This window comes from Oryx dammah, unplaced genomic scaffold, assembly GCF_014754425.2.
Source record: "Oryx dammah isolate SB20612 unplaced genomic scaffold, SCBI_Odam_1.1 HiC_scaffold_27, whole genome shotgun sequence".
NCBI lineage: Eukaryota > Metazoa > Chordata > Mammalia > Artiodactyla > Bovidae > Oryx > Oryx dammah.
The window spans coordinates 82,180,087-82,195,356 of record NW_024070211.1 but is presented as its reverse complement, the minus strand read 5'-3'; the positions used below and the strand labels follow the sequence as shown (position 1 = coordinate 82,195,356).

Here is a 15,270-nt window from a genome sequence, read left to right as displayed (position 1 = left end):
GCTTCAGAGCCAGAACAGCAAATGTATGGCAGCAAAGCCTAATATCTAGATGTGACAGTCACATCATTGAATTCTGTTACCAAAGCAATAACTTGAAGAAAATATTCATCAGAAGAATTCAACAAACCATAATGCAAACACTCTTACAATTATGAAAAAATAGGATGGAGGAGATATTCCATGTTGGGTGTGCTTCAGAGTCCTGAAGTCAGTAGTGGTTAATTGTCTCTGTTACTGATTTTTCATATGATGTTTTTCTTCATTGAATATTTATTCTGATATAAAATATTAATAATTGTCATATTCTTGTAATCATTTGTAGTATAAATAATCTTAATGAAATTCTAATGTTATTTCAATGAAAATAATTGCAGCTTTCTAAATTAAATCACTTTATACTTTTACATGATAAAAAATAATAATTTAAATGGCATATTACAACAAGAGAATGACACTTTGTCTTATTAAAATTTCTTTTTACACTTAATTCCTTGTGAAGTAAAAATCTTAGAATCTCTTCTTTACTTCTGAATATTCTGAATATTTTCATGATAAACACCATCAATGATATATTTTTAATATAAGAGCCCATACTCATGTAACTTTTACCATAACTAGATTAAAATTTTGAAAATCATTGTTAATTTAAATAAGAAAAGGAAAATATTTTTTATTAAGATAATATGTTTGAGAGATAAAGTATTTTCCCCATATTATTTTCCAAATAATAAAAATGAACAATGTGAAAACAAGTGATTGACTGTCCTCAAACCTTAAGCAAAGATCTTGTAAAAATACTCAAAAAGAGTTTGATTTAGGAATATGTGGGTTCTTCCTGATTTAGGTTCTCATTAAGTTGTTTTGTTAATTTTGAGAGCAACAAAAACAACTGTTAATTGAGATTTCATTATGAGTCAGACATAGTTCTAAACAATCACTTAATCTTCAAAAGAATCATATGATGTAGATAGTGTTATCATCCTCATTATACAAATGAGAAAACTGAGGTTCCAAGACTCTATATAAACAGTCAAAGATAATACAGTTGTTGGCCCTTAAAGCCCAAAATGTAGATATGGACCATCATGACCAAGTATATTCATAAACATATGCAAAATCACCTGAGACAGTTTTTTTTTTTTTTAATTTATCAGAGATTCTTTAGAAAAAAAGCAATATTCCTTAGATTACTTAAATACTACGCTTGGGGTTCTGACCTAGCAAAACACCAGGCTAGATGACAGCCACATTCTATTTATACACAATGTTTCTCCTGCAAAAAAAAAAAAAAAAAATTATTCCTTCTGATATTCGATAATCTCTGTAGTCATTTCCTCTTCTTCAAAATGTGTGAACCTATGGATCTAATACAGTGAATCTGAATAAGCATATCAATCATATATCGCACCTTGAAGCCTTGGCAAATGAAATGAGGACTGTTTAAAGTCAATAAAGAAATGATTGTTTCAAAGAATACTTATTCAAACTCAAAATACATTTCAAAAAACCTTGGGGAAAGTTAAATTCGTTTTAAGACCCTCACCACTTGGAATACAGGAAAGGTAAATCAAAATGCAAAAGAAATGTAACATAAATGAAATTTTAGCATGAATTCTAATAAGCAAATATTCTAAAGCTAATGAAGTAAAATTAAAAACCACTAAATTAGGTTATAAGTAGCTATTATCACAACGGACTCATAAATCATATCTATGAGCTGAATATGAATAATAACAATTAAGATGCTATCTCATACTTGGATAGAAATTTTAATCTCTTGCCATCAAAAATTAAAAATCAAACAGGGAGTTAATTTACTTGAAATGAAGATATTAGCAGAATTTTGAGAGAAGTTGTTGGAAGAGATCCAATAAATAATAAAAAAGTAAAGATTTTAATAGGCTTTTTGTTCTTTGAACATCATAAATTTCCTAAAAGGATTTTCAAATAAGTATTATCAAATGGAAAGCAGCACTTATAATAAAGGCATCTTTGAGACGTGATATTCAGATTTAGTAAGAGGAAGCCACGAGGGATCCACTGAATATGATTTTGGATGCTAAGAGTTATAAAATGAAATATCCAAATGCTCCTTGATCTCCTTAGCAAGTCTTTAATGGCAGAATCTCCAGTATGAATCCCTAAATATTTCATGCACTGAATTAATTTAAACTATTCTGCAAGCCCCTTACCTCTCCTCACCCCATAACTCACCAAAACTAAACAAAACAACTTATCCCAGTTTTCCTGACTTCTGTTAAAAATGCAATTAATAATTGGAACACAATCCAACATATAGAGGAACTAGATCACAGTCTTTTCTAAGAAAGTATATTTGCATAAAAACTGCTTTCATAATGTCCTTTATTTGGCAGTTTATTACCATACATTTAATAATTTAAGTCTGTGCTTAGAAATATAAACTTGATTGGGAGCAAGTTTCTTCTTCTTTCCCTTTTCCTTTTCATCTTCTCTTCCCTTTTCTTCATTTTTTTCCCCTACACTTCCACCCCTCTTCTCTTATTTTTCTTTCTCTCTTTGTCTCTTGAGGTCACATTAGAACTAAATACAATTGTCTTACTGCTTACATGACTTCAAAAAATGTGTTGAATCAACAAAACTGTTACAGCATTACAAAAAATAGAACATTTGGGGTACAGCATTTGTTTATTTTTAAACAAAATCTGTAATAGCAATTGTAGATAAGTTTGAATGCCTGTCATATCCTAATGTCCTCTATAAGCTAGTGTGTGTGTGTGTTAGTCACTCAGTCATGTCTGACTCTTTGTAACCCCATGGACTATAGCCCACCAGGCTCCTCAATCTGTGGAATTCTCCAGGCAAGAATACTGTAGTGGGTTGCGGTTTCTTTCTTCACCTGTATAAGCTAACTGCAAGTGAAAGTGTAGTACTTAAAATCCTCATCAAATAATCAAGTTTCACAGAATCAAAAGTTCCTCAAAGGTTGTTTTATTCAGGACATAATGAGAAATTTATTCATTCAGGACATAATGAGAAATTTATTCATTCAGGACATAATGAGAAATTTATTCATTCACATCGGTTTTATATAGTCTTAATTTTCATAATAAAACTTTTTGGCAGCTGAACTTTAAGAAATGGGAAGAGGGCATTCTTTTATACTTGAGAAAAGGCAAAGATAAGAAGATTACAGTAAAGTTTGTTACAAATTTGTCTCAACTTACTGGGCTTTACTGTATCCACCTATTACAAAAAAAAAAAAAAAAAAAGGAAGGGAAGAGGGTCATCAGAATCATCAATATGCATAGATTTCCATTAAACTGGTTTTAGTTTCTGAGTTATCTTTATCAGCAGATTGCCTTTTTCAAAGCTTCATATTTATTCCTGGAGAATCAGAGTTTAAAAACTGGAAGCGAATCTTAGAGATGTCCAGGTGTAACTATTTATTTTTCCCATAATTAAACCAAGACCTGGAAAGGTGTTGGGACTTGAGCCTCTTTGTTTTTAAGATAAAAATCAAAACTTCTAACTTGAAACACAAGGACCTCAATGATCCTGCCTAGAACACCCCACCACTGCCTGTTCCCTTTCAGTCTGACTAAAAGTTAGGATTTCTCCAGTCAGGTCATGTATCACCTCCTCAGCAAAAGGTTTCTCCAATTTCTCTCTCTCTTTTCCCTGTCACACTGAATGATAAATTCCAGAAGATATTTCTGAATTCCCAGTGTTTTCATACTTCTTTGCCTAGTAGATGTTCAAGAAATGTTTGTAGTTGATAAATGAGACAATGGTATGCCATTTGAGTAACCTAGCATCATTTGAACAGGCGTCAGTCTTTAATTCTCCCCTCATTCCTGTCCCTCCAGCCAATCTTTTCTCTATGTCCTCCCAGTTCAGTCAGTCAGTTCATTTGCTCAGTCATGTCTGACTCTTTGTGACCCCATGCACTCTAGCATGCCAGGCTTCTCTGTCCATGGGGATTCTCCAGGCAAGAATACTGGACTGGGTTTCCATGCCTTTCTCCAGGGTATCTTCCCAACCCAGGGATTGAACCCAGGTCTTCTGCATTGCAGGTGGATTCTTTACTGTTTGAGACATCAGGGAAGCTCAAGAAGCCTTCAACATCTCATCACATCCTCTGCTGCTCCCCTGCTTTAAATTGTTGTCACCTCTTGTCTTCTTTCCTCAATGGCTCCCCAGAGGGTTTTCCAAAGTCCACCGTTACCCTCTTACTACCTGTTCCCAAGAAAGCCACCAGAATGATCATTTTAAATTTGCTATATCATGCCACTTTTCAGGCGAAATAGGAATGGATCCCAAGTCTTTACATTGCCTTTTAAGGATCTGGATTTCCTGGACCATTTTGTCTCACTAATATACAATTTGCTAAATCTGTTCCAGCCATGCTGGCTTTCTCAACACACTCTTGTCTTTGAGCTTTTGATAAAATTCTTCCACTGCCTGGAACCCTCTTCACTAAATAATTGTTTGGCACACTCTTCACCTCCTTTACCTCTTTATCCATATCATATTTCCCAATGACGAGCCTTCTTGAATGCCTTTTGAATACTGTGCATGGCCAAGTTTTCCAGGTTATTCTTATACCCTTTTTTTCTGTCCTGTTTTTCCAATTATCCATAGGACTTATCAATTTTAAATGTATCATGCAATTTGCTCTGTACATGATCCGTCTGTCCTTAATGGAATGTAAGCTCTATAAGAGGAAAGATTCTGTGCTTTATTTATCCATATATCCAAAAGATTTTTTTAATGCCTGGACTATAGTAGATATTCAATAAATGTTTCTTTAATGAATGTAAATGTGGTACAGGACATAATTCAGCCATGCCTGAAAGAATTATAAGTCAAAATTTTTCCATAATGTTCAGTCACAATATTAACTTCTTTTCATATACAATTATATACTTTTTTTCCCCGTCTTTCTTTTTAGTTATTCCAAGTTACTCTATCTAACACGCTAGTAAAGTAATGCTTAAAATTCTCCAAGCCAGGCTTCAGCAATACATGAACCATGAATTTCCAGATGTTCAAGCTGGTTTTAGAAAAAGCAGAGGAGCCAGAGATCAAATTGCCAATATCTGCTGGATCGTTGAAAAAGCAAGAGAGTTCCAGAAAAACATCTATTTCTGCTTTATTGACTATGCCGAGCCTTTGACTGTGTGGATCACAATAAACTGTGGAAAATTCTGAAAGAGATGGAAATACCAGACCACCTGAGCTGCCTCTTGAGAAACCTGTATGCAGGTCAGGAAGCAACAGTTAAAACTGGACATGGAACAACAGACTGGGTCCAAATAGGAAAAGGAGTATGTCAAGACTGTATATTGTCACCCTGTTTATTTAACTTCTATGCAGAGTACATCATGAGAAATGCTGTGCTGGAAGAAGCACAAGCGGGAATCAAGATTGCTGGGAGAAATATCAATAACCTCAGATATGCAGATGACACCACCCTTCTGGCAGTAAGTGAAGAAGAATTAAAGAGCCTCTTGATGAAAGTAAAAGAGGAGACTGAAAAAGTTGGCTTAAAACTCAACATTCAGAAAACTAAGATCATGGCATCCGGTCCCATCACTTCATGGGAAATAGATGGGGAAACAGTCAAAACAGTGGATGACTTCATTTTTATGGGCTCCAAAATCACTGCAGATGGTGGTTGCAGCCATGAAATTAAAAGACACTTACTCCTTGGAAGGAAAGTTGTGACCAACCTAGACAGCATATTAAAAAGCAAAGACATTACTTTGCCAATAAAGGTCCGTCTAGTCAAGGCTATGGTTTTTCCAGTGGTCATGTATGGATGTGAGAGTTGGAGTATAAAGAAAGCTGAGCACCAAAGAATTGATGGTTTTGAACTGTGGTGTTGGAGAAGACTCTTGAGAGTCCCTGGACTGCAAGGAGATCCAACCAGTCTATTCTAAAGGAGATCAGTCCTGGATGTTCATTGTAAGGACTGATGTTCAAGCTGAAACTCCTGTACTTTGGCCACCTGATGCGAAGAGCTAACTCATTTGAAAAGACCCTGATGCTGGGAAAGATTGAGGGCAGGAGGAGAAAGGGACGACAGAGGATGAGATGGTTGGATAGCATCACCGAGTTGATGGACGTGGGTTTGGGTGGACTCCGGGAGTCGGTGACCAACAGGGAGCCCTGGCGTGCTGCGGTTCATGGGATCGCAAAGAGTCAGACATGACTGAGTGACTGAACTAAACTGAACTGAACTGACTGAAGCTCTGTCCCTCTACAATCGGCCAAGGTGTTTCTTCCGCCTCCAATGACAGTCTTTTCTAAGAAGCAATCCAGTTGGGTGCCAAACGCAAACAAGGGTGGGTTTGAGCAACTCTGCCTTCAGGGAAGTAAGATCAGTGGGAATGACATGAGCATGGCTGCACAGTACATAAGTATTCCTGTAAATTTTTAGGTCATCTCTCACAGTGAGGCATTAATATTGCTAAGCTACCATGCAGAAGGACAAGAAAGGCTTGGGAATAGAATAGGAATTAGAATAGGAAAGGTAGAGCTACTGTATAGGAATGAGGATCAGGGAAAGCAGTAGATATAAACTATAACAAATGACAAAAACAAAAACAGAAGCTCAACTAAAAATAAGAGAAGGAGCAGTGAGAATCTAAATCTAAGCAGTTAGTAAAGAGCATATTTGAAGGAAAAGTAAACTTATGGCTAAGTGATAGAACAGATTCAAAGGTGCTAATGACGATGAAAATCTTGACAAAATGGGATGTTTCAGCTTGTGAATTGTGCATTCATTCCTTGTCAGCAACGAGTTTCCAAGCATGACTATTTCAAGCCTCAATATGGCCATAACATTAGATAGGTAAATATTGCCAACTCACTCCTAGTAAAGAAGGTCTTTATCAATTTTTAATTTATTAAAAATCATAAATAAAAAAAAGTATTCACAATTGCTCTGCTCTGTTCTAAGTCAACTGATTTAATGTTGCTTTGGAAAGGAGTTTGAGGAGTTATGGGGATTCAATTCCTTTTCATCCACTCATTTGCCCAATCATATGGGAATATCATTACTAGAGAGTGCTTTACTTGGTTCTGATACATATTCAATTACATCTTCAAATCTTATTCAAAAGAAGGCTTGTTAAATATGTCCAGTGAGCTAACAGTATGATAAACATAGTTATAAAAATTCCTGATATTATAAATTTTGGTTATTGAAAACTGTCTCCTGAAGATTCAGAATAGTATGTTGTCCTTACATGAGCTAAATCAATATTTTAATTGGTGTGAATGCTTCATTAACAAAAGTATTCTGCTTATCATTTCTTAAAATCTACTATTATTTAAAAATATTGGTTTATAATCCTGTATGGTGATATTGATGCTAAAATCATAAAACACATCAAGATTTCTGAACTTAGGACTTTAGAAAGAACTGTTTGCAATGTTGATTAAAGTTGATTAAAATACTCATGAAAGATTTTTAAATCTGGTTTTCATGGATATATTTAGTCTTTGTAGAAGCATATGGAAATGCATATTTAATTTGACAGTATTTTGCAAATCATACTCACTTCAGAGTAACTTGCAAAGTAGAAATGCTTTCATATGCTAGAAGATGGTTTGTCTATTATGCTGAGAGTAACGAAAGAGGCATGTATTCAACAACAAAATAAAGATATATATATATATATATCTTGGGCATTGTGGATTATGATAATAAAGGATGATCAGAAGGACAATGTCCCTGTACTTTAACATTTAGAATTATGTTATAGTCAATTTTTCAAACAATCACACTGGACATACTGAAATGAATTCTCACAAAGATCACAGGCACCCTTAAAAAAAAAAAAAAAGATTCAAATTGTCGTTTTCTGTCTAGGTTTCCATACTAATGCCAAATCTTCTGAGACTTTGACCAAATATGATTGGAACAGAGATTTAGAAGAGAGTAAAGGCAATCTATCTTTACATGAACTTATCATGATGAAGACAAACCTCAACACTAGAGAAACGGATAATTTCCACTCAATCAAATTCTCTCCTTTGGGGTGGAGTTAAAAACAAGTGACCAAAGAGAAACTGATTCATAGGAATTCAGACCTTTGTTTTGAGTCATGCATTACAAGTATTTTCGTGGCCTGTGAAGTTAGCCCAGCTCAGTCTTGGAAGCAGCAGGACTCAGTGGCTCTTGTGCAATGAGTAGTTTCCCATGCTGCCCCACATAACATGTACCACTGCACCTCTTACAGAGTCAGATGGATACATGTGTTTTCTCAACGAGAACAAATAAAGTTTAGTAATGGCTCTTCATATTTTATATTAAAAAAGAAACTTTTCATATTCTGAAGGTCATTTTAGGGGCAAAACTTGAAGTAATTAAAACAAGAGCTGAAGCTCTTTGACAAGTTTATATTTCGTGTCTAAAGGATTCACTGACCTGATAAATCTTCAGGGACACTAGACTGCAATTTTCGAGGAGAAAATAAATTTTGAGGTTTCAAAGGACTTCAATTTTCTCATATTGGTGATTATGTCATCATTATCTGAGAATAGTGATTTGCAAACAACATCAACTTTAATGTAGTTTTATACTGACAATTACTCTTCCTGTTTTCTTTTAAGAGTCAGGATTCCTTTATCTCTTGAGTGGAGAAAATCATATTATTTATTGAAATTATTCTTAACTGTGATCCTGCCTCAGTGCATAAACATTATTTTTATGATCACAGCTTAAATTCACCACACTCAAAAATTATCTGATTCTCATAATAAAAAAGTCAAGCTTTGAAGGTGAGGAGTCCTTTTAGAATTATTGATCTAAAATGGTTTCTGAATGAAGATATGAATGATTTATGTGTCATGAATCCATAGGAGAGTTTTCTCCAATCATACTGTCTTCCTTTGGATCTTCTACACTGATGATTTGGAGACTAGGATTTCTCATAGGTATAAGCCACTCTCAAGCATGGCTCTGGCACTAAGTGAGAATATGAAGCAAACTTCCCTTTACTACTGTTTATAATTTCTAAAATACTGTAGAAAAGAGATAAAGAGCAAGATTATGATCCTAGGCAGACTTTTAAATGTTAAGTCAATAACTCGGATTCCATAAGAATTCTATCAAGTGTATAAAAAGATCACTTGACATATCCTTTAAAGAAAAGCCATTTAAGTAATTCATTATACTTCCTTAGATTTATGAAACTAATCGAGTGAAATCTCCCTCATAGGCAACAATTTCAGCTTTCAAAGTAACAGATTAAATTTAGGCACTTAGTTAACATAGCATTCCATTTTGCAGAGGAATAGTATCTGTAAATTTCACCACAAACTCTTCAAGCTTGTCCAAAGGAGCTCTGAGTTATCTCTACCTTTACTGTTCCTATTGTGATACATGAGAATTCACCCAGCAGTTATTTAGGAATTGCCTTGCGGCACATATTCTAACCCTATATTACCTATCATTTAAATTGTTTATTCAGCTATTGAAATAACATCTCTCCAAATGGGTTGTATGATTAAAAAAAATGTAGCATCCTGTATTTATTTCTATCTATGAAAGTTTCGTGTACAAAAATAAATGTTGGTTATATTGGCTCATGCCTCCTCAAATGACTGAGAAACATTCTCTTTACTTGATAAAGCAGTGAGCACCTTAGAAAGGATATTTGTGTTGGAGTAAGATAAAATGGAAGCTTCATCATGCTTAATTCATAAGATTGGAAAAATATATGGATATATTAGAAGTCCTCATTATTTGCTAGGCTTCCTTTGTGACTCAGCTGGTAAAGAATCTGCCTGCAATGTGGGAGACCTCCCGGACTTGGGAAGATCCCTGGGAGAAGGGAAAGGCTACCTATTCCAGTATTCTGGCCTGGAGAATTCCATGGACTATATAGTCCATGGGGTCATGAAGTTTCGGACAGGACTAAGCGACTTTCATTTTAAAGAATCTGCCTGCTAATGCAGGAGCCCCAGGAGCCTTGGGCTTGATCCCTGGGTGGGGAAGATCCCACAGAGGAGAAAATGGCAACCCACTCCAGTACGCTTGCTGGGATAATTCCACGGACAAAGGATCCCGGTGGGCTCGAGTCCATGGGGTCGCAGAGTCAGGCATGACTGAGCAACTGAGCATGTATGGAATACTGGGGAAAGGTCTTTTAAAATAGATCTATTTAAAACCAGTAACCATACTTTTGTAGTAAATAATGGAGGAAAAAATAAAAGATTTGATTGTGATGCTTTTGAAAAATAAAACTTTAAATTGTATAACAAATTCAATTTATAATTTGACAAAACTTACATTAAAATCATAATATGCAGATTATTAAAAAGAATGAATAGTAAATCAAATGTTGATTTTTTTTTTTGGTGTACTTGACAAACGTCATGGTAGCAAGCTAGAATCTTTTTTGTGTTATATTCAACTTTTTAGCATGAGCATAAAGATGATCATTTCCACAAAAGTTTTGAAGCATTCATCAGTTCCTCTTGATCCCTCATATTTAAGTCATTTGATTTTGAAGTACCATGCCTAATTTCCTCTACTTCATTTGTTAATGCTTTTGATTCTAACATATTCTCATTGTTCATGATTTTGTGATTCAGCAGTTCTTCAGTATAACTTACATCATGAAATGCTGAATCTCTTGAAAAATTTTACTTTACAATTCATTTGCATAAAATTTTTACTGTGTTATAACATTCTATCATCAACAAGAGACCAAAATATTTTTAATAATAATGCATAGAGATAAATGTTAATGCTAATTACAAAAGAGTGTTCGGTAAAGGTTAATTTTATAAGTGAGTAGATCACACTTTTTACTTTCCTACATAGTCATGTATCTTTCGGGATTAGAATAATACTTTGATATAATCAGAAGCTCTTGCAATTTGCAATCAGATAAAAGTAAGGGATAGAAAGTAAGCAAGTCATAAAGCTAGAAATACAGTTGGTATCTTCTGCAAATGTCTGGTTTTGACATCATTACAGTGGATGAGATACACCTGAGTTAAAAGGACCAAGGGCTGAGGCATTGAGGGAATCAATGAAAAAGTGAAAGAGTAAACTTTATTAAATACAGGAAAGCAATCACACATATTGGAGCAGAAGCAAGGGGAAATGATACACTGGAAGATTAGGGCTGTGGGAGGTAACATTAAGGACAAAAGGGTGGCCACGTACATTTAATACGGCTGATAGGGCAGGAAGTTGTGGCTAAGATGCCATCCACGTTAATTCATACTGAACATCTAACTCCAGAAACTAGCTAAATGCTTAGAATAAGTGCCCTGGGAGGTCTGAGTCATAGTTTAAGGATTCTGTGAAAACTTTCACTGAGAAATACATTGGTATTGGCCTATCCCATTTGCAAGTATCTGGAGTCTGGTGGATTGACCCACCTGGCTACCACCACCGACACTCCCTCATTCTCCCAGTCTTTAATACCAAGACTTTATATAGATACTAGAAAAAGATGCAATAATTAGTAAGTCAGAAAGAATCACAGAAGCCAAAACAGGGTTTAAATTATAGATGAGTTTGGGTCTGTGGTACTCTCCAGCACTGCCTGGGGAAGGAAGTATAATCAGATATATCATCATCACACCCCAGAACAAGTAGATGATCTCTCTCTAGAACATTAATTGTTCTGATGGGTCAAGTGTGAAACATGCTTATAATTTTTAAGCCACTTTTATAAATTTTCTTGATGCTTCTTTTTATCCTTTCTTAGACTTTCTTATGTTGTTTTATGGGTCTATTTTTTAAGTTCACAAATAATAATAATAGTAGTAATAATCTATACTTCTGAGTTTAAAATTTGCCTTTCCCATGCACTGATACAGCCAGCCTCTTCTGCTGGTTCTTTTTAACCTGCAAATTACTTATTACAATAAAGGAGATGACTCAAGCTCTTAATAAAGCCTTAAAAATGTCATCTCTACTTAAAGCCTTCAATCAAATACCTCTAACTGTTTATGGAAATGTATTGGCATGATTTGAAATTCTAGCATTTTCAAAAAATTATCAGTAGGCTCCATTCTTGACCACTCAGAAAACTTAAAAAAAAAAAATACTAGGGGAAGCAAAAATTTCAGGAGAGCTAATATATGAGAGCATTTGAAAGATTCTTTATGCCAGCATGGAAAGTGAAGAACAGCAATTTTCTAGTATGTATGATTTCACTGGATAGAGTAAAAAAAAAGTAAGCCACAGAAAAAATCTTAATAACTCACTCCTGTTTCTTGCTAGAGTCTCTCTAAAAAAACCAAGAAGTGATGGGTGGTGTCTTGAATTTCAGTCTGTGAGCTTTTACAAAAGAATCATTTTATAGCTCTCACATATGTTTGAATCTTCTAAAATAAAAAAGTTAAGTATTGATCTAAAGTCTTTCAGAAAGGTCAACACTTATAAAGTTAAAAGAAAAATGCAAGATTTTCAAGGACCTGAAATGCAGGAGACTTGGTTTCGATCCCTGGGTCAGGAAGATTCCCCTGGAGAAGGGAATGGCTCCCACTCCAGTAATATTTTCTTGCCTGGAAAACCCCATGGACAGAGGAGCCTGGCAGGCTACAATCCATGGGGTCGCAAAGAGTTGGATATGAATGAGCGATTAATGCTTTCACTTGAAGGATTTCTTTAAAAGGTGATATATTTCTAATGTTTGAATTCTTACAGCTAAAAGTATTTCCTTCATAGTGCAGAGCAATAATTATTAACTGTATACACTAAAATTGTCAGACATGAAGTACACAAAATACAAGATGACGTTTACTCAGAACCAGTCCTTATTTAGTATAATTCTTAGCTACAGATAAGGTTTAGAATATGATACCAGAATGGGAAAAATGTGATGATAAACTAGGAAGAGGTCAAATTACAGCTGAGATTAATGATTTGAATTATAATGCTTAATACACTAGATTGACACTGGCCTCTACTCATTATTTTCATTGACAAAGTGTTCTTGGAAAAAGTCTTAGGTCACCAATTTTGAACAATGGCCAAAATGCCTATTTAAATAAACAAGCAAAAAATGGTGAAATTTCTTGGTACAGATGTAATTTGCCAGTTGCTACTGGGAACATCATATAAAAGATATTTTGAAATTATTCACTTAATATCAAACTTTCAGAATGCAGGGTTACAAGTTCCAGGATCCACTCCCATAGTACCCTTCCTCTCAACCTTGATAAACATTTATGCATTTTGTTTAACGTTGTACCTAAAATGCACCTAATGTTAACTTCCACCTCCATCCTGTCCTACCTCTTTATCAAAGACTTTGGCTACATGATTATTGCACTATAAATTTATGGTCAAATGATAGAAAAAAAAATACACTTTAAGCATAGATAGAATGAATGGACCAGGAAAGTTATGTGTACTATTTATTTGAAATAACATGTTTAGCCACTAGATGTCACCCTTTTTTAAGCACAAAGTTTACTTCATAAAGTTAACAATAGTAGTTACATTGCACTTAGGGTAAAAGTTGGTATCATTGGAACTAGTCCCTCTAATATCACATAAAAAGAAACTTTAACAACTGATAAACAAAGAAACAACAACCAGTGTTTCCTGTAAGAAGGACTACCTGAGTCAGACTGGTTTGAGTCTTGTTGATCTCCAAACCAGATACTTAAAATGCAACAGAAGTTAATAACATGTGATTTTCAAACTGTACAAATAGAAGATTGTACAAGCATGGCTCTTGTACAAATATAACATGAACACATATAAAGATCTCAATCAACGCATAATTAGCAGATGAGTCAGTAAGATGGTGAGGCCAGTAAAAGAGAGAATTCTAGGAATAGAGGCTTACAGGCTCAGTCTGAGCTTGGCCTTAGGTACAAAATTATTTAATATCCCAAAGGTCACAAACCATAACCTTTAAGTGTATGTTTCCTGCTTGAGGAGAAATGATCTCTACTAGGCAAAATTCTACAAGTTAACGTGCAACTTCACAGTAAGGCAAAAAGATACTTACCCTAGATGTATGGATCACCTATCATGCTTCAGTGGCTGTGCTGTTTTACATGCATTATCCTTTTTAAACCTCACGATAAGTTTCTATGAGGTAGATGCTTATGTGCTCTTTATCAAGAGACTAGAACACTGAGAAATCAAGAACACTCTTCAGGACCAGCAGGTGAGTGATCAGGTTGGAGTGTAAATCTTCTCTGTCTGTATGGTCTTTCTCCTGGGAGCATAGACTTAACAGTTACCTACTGGAGAAGGAAATGGCAACCAACTGCAGTATTCTTGCCTGGAAAATCCCATGGACAGAGGAGCCTGGTAGGCTACTGTCCATAGAATCACAAATAGTTGGACACAACTGAGTGACTTCACTCACTGGGTCTAGAAGATGTTAGGATTCTATAAGATGAGGCACGTGCAGGCATACTACAACCCTTCTGCCCTCTCTTGTTCCTCATCCATGAAGGGCAAATAATGGTGAAAGAACTAGAGATGCTGTAAAATCAGAGTTTAACTGCTAATGCTTGCATTCTCTAGAATTTGTGTACATTACTTACCATACCCCTGCTTCCCTTTGCCGATTCGTCTAGTGCAATTTAAATAAGTGGAGAGTTGGATGTGCTCAGGGTGGTGAGTTTTCACACAAAGGCAGGCAGTATCTTACATACCAACTATGTGGAAAACACTTAGGCTAGGTAAAATGTTATCAATGGTGTTGTTTATAAATGAAAAAAAAAAAAAAAAACCCAGACCTTTAAAAACTTGCCTGGTAGTCCTATAATAGACATTTTATATTCTTTCCAGATAATCTGGGACGAGGGGAGAAATCTCATGCTGTCATTGTTTAGTTGTTCATGCCCAACTGTACTACCTAACGGTAGTAGCCACGGGTAGCTACTCATGAGCTGCCTCCTGTACTGCATCCCTCCAAGCTCCTCTGTCCGTGGGATTTCCCAGGCAAGAATACTGGAGGGAGTTGCCATTTCCTTCTCCAGGGGATCTTCCCGACCCAGGGATTGAACCTGCATCTCTTGCCTGGCAGGCAGACTCTTTACTGCTAAACCAACAGGGAAGCCCATGGCTAAGATATTCTTTGCAGAATTTGGAAGAAGGGGAGAAGTCTAATGTCCTGACAATATATTCAAGGTAGATGAGTACCTAACAAATATCTGTCTAAAAAATGCTCTATGGAATTTTAAAACTTTAAAATCTTGAAGAAATTTAGATATAATTAAATGAGCTGTAGAAAGTCTTCTTAAATTTGTATGATTTATATGCAGAGAATCTCAAAAATGTGAGGG

At 35.2% G+C, this 15,270-nt stretch overlaps 1 protein-coding gene across 1 annotated transcript in view; it reads right to left on the bottom strand.

The window, feature by feature from the left end:
- The window catches only part of KYNU (kynureninase), a 117,716-nt gene that overhangs the window by 20,151 nt on the left and 82,295 nt on the right, over window positions 1-15,270 (bottom strand). The gene's annotated exons all lie outside the window — the stretch shown is intronic.